This window comes from Dendrobates tinctorius, unplaced genomic scaffold (assembly GCF_039654945.1).
Source record: "Dendrobates tinctorius isolate UK_male_01 unplaced genomic scaffold, ASM3965494v1 ptg000276l, whole genome shotgun sequence".
Lineage (NCBI taxonomy): Eukaryota > Metazoa > Chordata > Amphibia > Anura > Dendrobatidae > Dendrobates > Dendrobates tinctorius.
Genome location: NW_027361943.1, coordinates 5,756,672 through 5,766,433, shown reverse-complemented (window position 1 = coordinate 5,766,433; position 9,762 = coordinate 5,756,672).

Sequence of the window (9,762 nt, the reverse complement as noted above, 5' to 3'; positions counted from 1 at the left end):
TCATGACACCCTATGGTAAGCTAATGTTCTTTCATATTCCTTCATTCTTTTAAACCTTTTTTTCTTTTGTCCACCTCTGTTGGCCCTTTGTATTGGTAATGTAAATCTATGTCATTTTTGTGTTAATGCATGTTTGCTATTGTGTTGCCTAACAAATGGGTTTTTTTTACTGTTGCTCTGTTGACTTTTGTAATTCTAACACTATAACGTTATCTGAACAGTATCTATACTCTACTAAAATGGGTTGTCCAGATTAAACTAGTTATCATCTGTAACTAGGATAGATGCTAACTTGTTTGGACTGTACAAACCCTTTTACCATGAGGCCAAACAGCAATATACTGCCATTCAGGCCGGTTTCACACGTCAGTGTCTCCGGTACGTGAGAAAAATGTCACCACATGTACCGGAGACACTGACGTGTGAAACCGGCCTGAATGAATGGGTCTATGTACATGCCAGCGTGTTTTCACGGACCGTGTGTCCGTGTGCAAAACACACTGACGCGTCCGTTTTTGTGCAACAGCATGGATCACATGGTCAATGGGTCTGTGTAACCACGTACCACATGGATGGTGTCCGCGTGCCATCCGTGTGCATTTTAAAAGTCATAGGGTTAACATTGAAACAAATTGCTTCAAAACACGGACACGGACAGCATATGGACAGCACACGGATCACACACGGATGGTACACATGGACACACGAATAGCACACGGATGCCACACGAATGTAACAAATTGACACACAGACACATGGACACGGATATCTCCGGTACAGTTTTTACCATTTTTATGGTAATAATAATAATAATAATAATCTTTATTTATATAGCGCCAACATATTCCGCAGCGCTTTACAGTTGAACAGTTTCAAACACAACAGTCATAAGTAACAACGTTAACAATACAATAATTAAAGCGAAATAAGACGACCCTGCTTGTGGAGCTTACAATCTACAATGAGGTGGGGGAGATACAAAGCATAGGTTTGTATTTACAATGATGTATTTACAATGACGGTCCAGCCATCTTCAGGGGGTGGGGGTTAGATGGAGATAGTGAATGGGCTACACACACACAAACATAACATGACTTTGATTACTGAATGTGATAGGCCGCTCTGAACAAATGCGTTTTGAGCGAGCGCCTAAAACTATGCAAATTGTGGATGATCCTAATATCTTGGGGTAGAGCATTCCAGAGGATTGGCGCAGCACGGGAGAAGTCTTGGAGTCGGGAGTGGGAGGTATGGATTAGGGCAGAGGTTAGTCGAAAGTCATTTGCAGAGCGCAGTGGTCGGTTAGGCCGATAGACAGAAATGAGGGAGGAGATGTAAGGGGGTGCCGCACTGTGGAGAGCTTTGTGGGTGAGAACAAGTACTTTGAATTGTACCCTGTAATGAATTGGCAGCCAGTGTAACGACTGGCGAAGAGCGGACGCGTCTGAGTAACGATTAGCCAGATGGACAACCCTGGCTGCTGCATTAAGGATAGACTGGAGAGGGGAGAGTCGAGTGAGAGGGAGGCCAATTAATAGAGCATTACAGTAGTCCAGGTGGGAGTGGATCAGGGCGACAGTGAGAGTTTTTGTTGTTTCCATGATGAGAAAAGGGCGGATTCTAGAGATGTTCTTTAGGTGTAAGCGGCATGAGCGGGCAAGAGATTGTATATGGGAGGTGAAGGAGAGATCGGAGTCGAACATAACACCCAGACAGCGTGCCTGCTGTCGGGGTGTTATTATGGTGCCACCCACAGAGAGGGAAATGTCAGATTTAGGGAGGTTAGTAGATGGTGGGAGCAGAAGAAGTTCAGTTTTGGAGAGGTTGAGTGTCAGATAGAGAGCAGACATGATGTTGGAGACTGCAGACAGACAGTCAGTGTAACTGAAATGGTACCGGAAATGGTACCGGAAATATCAGGACATGTGAAACCGGCCTCACACTGTATGTAAATACTTTTGCCCACGGAAAGTGCTTTTGTTGTATAGCTGTGCAACCATCATCACAGCCCCATCAAATCCGCCAGTTCTCCCTCAACTATGCCAATGCATTTATCAGGTATTGCTTGTTTGTTCAGAATACATAGGTAACAATCACAGAGTGTGTGTGTGTGTGTGTGTGTGTGTGTGTGTGTGTGAACGTTGGCTAGGGTTAATATTTTGATAATACATTATTATAATATATTGCTCATCTTTAAAGATTTCAGGCAATCAGGATGAGATTTGCTGCCCTCAATTTTCAGTTTTTGTTTGGGAAATCTACAATTTCAAAGATTGTTCAGTTCACAGTTGGCGGCAGAAGGAGTGGAGCGATGCTGAGGGCTCTGGGCTGAGTCGAGATATCAGTCTGCTCATGCACCGCCTCCGGCGGCCATTTTCCTGAAACCACCGCAGTGAAAAGGATGGGAAGTGAAGGGACTTCTGACTATTTCGGGTAAGCTACATTCAAATTATAAAAAGTATGTCTTATAATCTGAAAAATACGACATATACACACCTTTTCTGAAAGGCTACAGAGGCTGCAACACCATGAAGCAGGTGGCACCACTAACCAAACAACATCTCCAAACAAGTCAGAGACAAAGTTGTTGAGAAGTACAAGTCAGGGTTGGGTTAAAGAAAAAAATATCCCAATCTCTGATGATCCACTGGACCATTATCAAATTCATTATCAAATGAAAAGCACATGGTGCCACAACAAACCTGCCAAGAGAGGGTCATGCACCAAAACTCTCAGCCCGGGCATTAATCAGAGAGGCAGCACAGAGACCAAAGGTAACCCTGAAGGAGCTGCAGAGTTCTCAAGCGAAGACTGGAGTATCTGTTCATACGACCACAATAAGCCGTTTGCTCCATAGAAGGGGCCTTTATGGAAGAGTGGGCAGAAAAAAGCCTTTACTTACACACAAAAATTGTAAGGTTCATTTTGAGTTTGCCAAAAGACATGTGGGAAACTCCTCAAATGTATGAAGGAAGGTGCTGTGGTTAGATGAGACCAAAATTGAACTTTTTGGCCACCAAACTTTATGTCTGGCGCCAAACCAACAAAGCTCACCACCCTTCAAATAACATCCCCCCAGTGAAACATGGTGATGACAGCATCATGCCGTGATTATGTTTTTCGGCAGCAGGGACTGTGAAAATGGTCCAAGTCAAGGCGAAGATGGATGTTGCAAAATATAGGGATATTCTTGAGAAAAAAACAGTTTCAGTCTGTCAGTGATTTGAGACTAGGACGGAGGTTCAACCTCCAACAAAGCATACTGCTAAAACAACACTTGAGTAATTTAAGGGGAAATGTGTAAATGTTTTAGAGTGGCCTGGTCAAAACCCAGACCTTAATGCAATTGAGAATTTTCGGTCAGTCTTGGAGATTGCTGTTCACCAAAGGAAACCATCTTACTTTTACAGAGCTTGAGCAGTTTTGCAATATATGGAAAGCTCACAAAGACTTATCCAATGCAACTTCCAGCAGCAACTGCCGCAAAAGGAGGCTCGGCAAAGTACTGACTTTAAGGGGATTAACAGTTATACACACTTAAGTTCTCAGTTATTTTGTCCTATTTGATGTTTGCTTCACAATAAAAAGAAAACCCAATGTTCACAGTTGTAGGCATGTTCTTTACATGAACTGATGCAAAACCTCAAAAATCCAGTGAAAATCCAGGTTGTAAAGTAGCAAACCACTAAAAATGCAAAGGGAGGGTGAATACTTTCACAAGCCACTGTATATGCAAAGGTGTCCTGCAAATCTTCAGCATTGCGGCTGAGGTATTGTACACGTGAATGTCTATATTAGCTGCTTTTTTCTCCTTTTCTTTCATTGTTCTTTCTGAGTTGATGGCGGTGGTAAATGAATCGATGTGGGAACTTGGTCTACAGGTGCATACGCCAGCAGTTATACACTCCCCTGTTACAATGAGGGTAGGAACTCCAAAACACACAGAGTTTGGAGGCTGGTCACAAACATTGATTTCTGTTGTGGTCTCATCCTGTGGCTGATTGGTCTGAATTCTAAAATACAAATATTTTAAGAATTAGTAAAGACCTACTAATTTCAGGAGAGGAGTGTAGAACAACCCTTTTAACATAAACCTTTATCATTTTTATGCAGGTAATGGGATTTCATTACATGACCGGACTGTCGAGCACAGTCAAGGGAAGGCCTCTGAGTCCAATAGCTCCTCATAATGCACAATTCAACCTACTGTAATTTTGGAGGTGGAAATGGGCCCCCTAACCTCTTGGTCGTTTGTGCAACTTCACAGATTGCACTAATGTTATGTCTGCTCCTGCATGGCAGACAACCAAAGGAAATCAACTAAATCTCAACTCCAGACCTTAATAGTATAATTTAACCCATCCTTATATAATTAATATATTTCAAGAATTATATATTGAAATAATTAATATTCTCATTCATACATTTTGACCAATTCATTTGCAAACTTTGCCTGCTCTTTTGTTTGAATACAGTGGCAGAATTTGATTATTAATGTAGTACCTGAAGAACCAAAGACAGTGGGGAAACAAAAATCCCACAATCATTAGACATTTCTTAAATATTTTATTATATGTTACCATTACAACCTTCTGTGACTGCTCTTACAATAAGGATCCCATTACTATATTAAATTTATTGACATATTCTTATACAACCTTTGGTTCATCACTGCTCATTTCTAACATATACCAATGTTCACTCAAGTACCTCTGCTTGGAATAGGATAGGTAAGAGGCAAGACAGCAACATACAGGTGCTTCTCACAAAATTAGAAAATCATCAAAAAGTTAATTTATTTTAGTTCTTCAATAAAAAAAGTGAAACTCATATATTATAAAGAGTCATTACAAACAGAGTGATCTATTTCATGTGTTTATTTCTGTTAATGTTGATTATGGCTTACAGCCAATGAAAACCCAAAAGTCATTATCTCAGTAAATTAGAATACTTTAAAACACCAGCTGGAAAAATGATGTTAAAATCCAAAATGTTGGCCTACTGAAATGTATGTTCAATAAATGCACTCAATACTTGATCGGGGCTCCTTTTGCATCAATTACTGCATTAATGCGACGTGGCATGGAGGCGATAAACCTGTGACAGTGCTGAAGTGTGATGGAAGCCCAGGTTGCTTTGATAGCAGCCTTCAGCTTGACTGCATTTTTGGGTCTTGTGTCTCTCATCTTCCTCTTGACAATACACCATCAATTCTCTATGGGGTTGATGTCAGGCAAGTTTGCTGACCAATCAAGCACAGTGATACTGTTGTTTTTAAACCAGGTATTGGTACTTTTGGCAGTGTGGACAGGTGCCAAGTCGTGCTGGAGAATGAAATTTCCATCTCCAAAGAGCTTGTCGGCAGAGGGAAGCATGAATCGCTCTAAAATTTTTTGGTAGACGGCTGTGCTGACTTTAGTCTTGATAAAACACAGTGGACCTACACCAGCAGATGACATGGCTCCCGAAACCATCACTGATTGTGGAAACTTCACACTAGACCTCAGGCAGCTTGGATTGTGTGTGTCCTCCACACTCTGGGACCTTGATTTCCAAATGAAATGCAAAATTTACTTTCCTTGTGGAGTGTGTGTCAATGACTGCCTTCTAGACATCTGTCAAGTCAGCAGTCTTTCCCATGATTGTGGAGCCTACTGAAAAAGACCAAGGGACCTTTATAAATGCTTAGGAAGCCTTTCCAGATGTTTTATGTAAATTATTCTAATTTACTGAGATAATGACTTTTGGGTTTTCATTGGCTGTAAGCCATAATCATCAACATTAACACAAATAAACACTTGAAGTAGATCACTCTGTTTGTAATGACTATATAATATGAGTTTCACTTTTTGTATTGAAGAACTGAAATAAATTAAATTTTTGATGATATTCTGATTTTGTGAGAAGCAACTTGTATGTATGTCACTTTCTATTTTCCACTAATGGATTATTCATTGCAATTTTCATGCAATTTGCAACAAAGTCATTTCCATTTGGTGCAATTACTGTGTGGGTAAGACTGGTTTCACACATCCGTATTTCAAGGTATTAGTATTGAAAACAATGCACAGAATACTCGGGGCTCTCCTCACCTGAACATGAGGCTGTAAGTTTAGGTTGGGAGACCTGCAGTCAGTCTGAAACATGTCCATCTGAACCTGGCCTCAAAGAGCTTACAGATGCTTGATATTAAAATGCTGACTGAAGAACAAGTCTGATTGACAATACCTCAATATTTTCTCCATTTAGTTTAGTAAGATGGATGTAATTCAGTAAATTTATGAATTGTATTTCCTATCCATCTTGTAGAATACATTCTATACCTATTTAATGATTACACTAACTCCTGAATCCAAAGCAAAATCTAACATCTACCTTAGGAAACAGCAGTTATTAAGAGATTTGTAATGCCTACTTTTGTTGGCTTGTTCTATTTATGATTTCTTTTGTTATTGTTTCTTGCAGCCTATACTTGCATGGAACCCTTTCTAATTGGCAATCTAATATGTTGTATGTTGTTTTGCCCTTTCTGTGACTACTTAAGAGAACATTAATATAATGAAACTTGAGGTATAAACAATTGACAATGTATAAAATATATATATATATATATAGATAGATAGATAGATATAGATAGATATACAATAGATAGAAACAGATGTTACCTTTTGGAATATGTTTTACTTATTCTTTTTACCTATTTTCCCTCATGTATAGCACCATGGAATCAATGGGGCTATAAAAATAAATAATAGTAATAATAATATTTTTAGCAAAAAAGAAAAACTGCCATGTGAGCATATACTTATGCCAATAATATATTCATTATTATTTTAAAACATTACCCCATTATTATTATTTTCTTTCTATATTCTAAAGCTCGCTGCTGAGTCACAAGTTTTGTGATGCAACAGCTATCTCACCAGCGATATCGCTCTGTGTGACAGGTATCAGCGACCGGCCCCCCTGCCAAGTATCGCTGATTGTGCTCAAAAGCCATGGACTTTTTTTTGATCGTTGGTCTCCCGCTGGCCAGCACACATCGCTGCGTGTGGCAGGCGGGAGAGCAGCGATCAGTGAGCTCCCAGCTCATATCCAAGGTAAACAGCGGGTTTCTAAGCGCCGCGCGGTGCTTAAAGCCCGCAATGTACCTTAGATACCAGCGCGCTGGTGCAGGGAGCTGGTAACCAAGGTAAACAGCGGGTTTCTAAACGCCGCACCGCGCTGTTTGGCAGCTCACCAGCGATCATGTAGAGACACACCAGCGACCCTGGCAAGTTCATATCGTTGTCGGGATCGCCGGTGAGTCGCTTTGTATGACGGGGCCCTTACACTTGCTTATGCTGTCGGACATCTTCCTGGTTCCATGGAACAAAAAAAGGACCTTAGCCCACAAGGATCCTTTGGCTCTACTGCTCGGTTCCAAATGTTGGTGTGGTCATCTACTTTTCAAAAGCTGTACCTGAGAAGTTTGTGCTTAAAACAAAGAGACACCCAGACAGACTGACAGCATTGGCGTCATTTTTTTAACCCTTTAACAACCGCTGATACGCCTTTTAACAGCGACAGTTAAGGGTACTTATGCCTCAGGCCGCTTTTTAACGGCGCTAAGAAATAAGTGTATAGCGACCCCCAGAGTGAGAATTTCTCCGGGATCTCGGCTAACCCCGTGAATTCCCCCTGTTGCCGGCGTCTTCCGGGAAGAAAATGGCGAGTGCATGCGCAGTGCGCCCGCCAAGATCTGACAGCCGGCACCCGGCAACAATAGGAAATTTTTCATATTGGTTCATTTTGATCACTGTGATAGACCCTAGGTAAAAATAATAAAATAAAAAATGTATTTATTTCCATTTTTCCATTAGGGTTAGAGTTGGGCTAAATTTAGGGTTGGGCTAAAGTTAGGCTTCGGCTAAAATTAGGATTGGGGTAAAATTAGGGTTAGGGTTGGGCTTGGGTTAGAGTTTGGGCTAGTGTTAGGGTTGGGATAAAGTTAGGATTGGGGCTAGAGTAAGGGTTGGGCTAAAGTTAGGGTTAGGATAAAAAAAGGTTGGGCTAAAGTTAGGGTTGCGCTAGGCTTAGGGTTGTGTTAGGGTTAGGTTTGGGGTTAGGGTTATGGTTAGGGTTGGGATTAGGGTTAGGAAGAATGGAGGAAGCAATAGCGAAATGGCACTGTTGGAGTGAGGACACGGTTCTGTAGGACTATCACTATACAGCACTTCAGGTATTTATGACATGCATTGCGATTCAAGCTCTATTTATTCACATGTCCTTAATTTGTACATATGGCAGCGATTAATTTAGTGCTCTGTCCATATTCATGGAGCACTATTTAAATTTATTAATGCACTATTGCACTTTACCTCTGGGATCACTTCCTAGTGATTCTTGCACTGAATTATACTCAATCCGCTGCAATAATTATTATAACATTCTTTGGACATGTTACAGGCACACATTTATAATACAGTTTTGCAACTTTGCTTTATTGCTTAACCCTTTTTTCATGCAATTTTGCACTCCAATGTACGAGGGGCGCCTGAAAAGTTTGAGGCCCACCCATGAAATCTTTTTTGCATGGTCTTGTTTTACAATGCAATATGTTATTTGGTTAGTTGAATGGTCTCATGAGCAATCTGGATTTATTTTGATTTTTTTTGTTTCCATTACAGCATTTTAAAGTTGGGTCGCAAGGCTGAAATATGGAAATGGAGAAGTTGGCAAAGTTCACACATTGGCTGTTGCAGTGGCTGCAATTCCACCTTCCACCAAGGTGCTTTTTCATCTGTGGGAATAGATGATAGTCCGAGGGAGCCAATTCAGGGGAATAGGGTGGGTGCTGAAGCAGTTGGAAACCACAGGAGTGAATTGCAGCCATTGCAACAGCCGATGTGTGAACTTTGCCAACTTTTCCATTTTCATATTTCAGCCTTGCGACCCAACTTTACAATGCTGTAACGGAAACAAAAAAAATCTAAATAAATCCAGATTGCTCATGATACCATTTAACTAACTAAATAACATATTGCATTGCAAAACAAGATCATGCAAAAAAGATTTCTTGGGTGGGCCTCGAACTTTTCAGGCGCCCTCGTAGCACTGGCTATATATTTTTGTGTTTTTTTTTTTTCAAAAAAACAATTTTCTGATTTTTTTTTCATAAATACCCTGTAGTCATAACATCTAGGTACTTACCTTATGTCCCTTGGTCCATGTCCTTGGATGTGTGGTTCTTATTTCTTGACGTGATTTTATTTGTGTAACAAAAATTTGCATATTCAAATAAAAAAACTTTTTTTGATAATTTTTGCTTTATATCACCCTTTTTTCTCCATTCAATTTTTTGGAGTTTCTGTGGAATACTTTTAAAGTTTTTGCCAAATTTCCATTTTTTCATAAAAAAACGCAGGTTATATCGAAGAAATTTTACCACTAACATGAAGTACAATATGTCACGAAAAAACATTCTCAGAATCAGTGGGATACATTGAAGCATTCTAGAGCTATAACTTCATAAAGCGACCAGTTGTCATAATTGTAAAAATTGGCTTGGTCATTAAGTACCAAATTGGCTCTCTTACTAAGGGGTTAACTATAGATGGCAATATACATTACATAGATATAGGTTGATCGTTGAACATCTGTTAATGAAAAACCATCTAGTGAACAATTGTTTCACTGCTGCAGTCATTAGCATTTTAGTCTATATTGGCAGTGACAAGAAAGATTGAAGTATATAGGGCAAGTCATAACAAAAAGTCACTA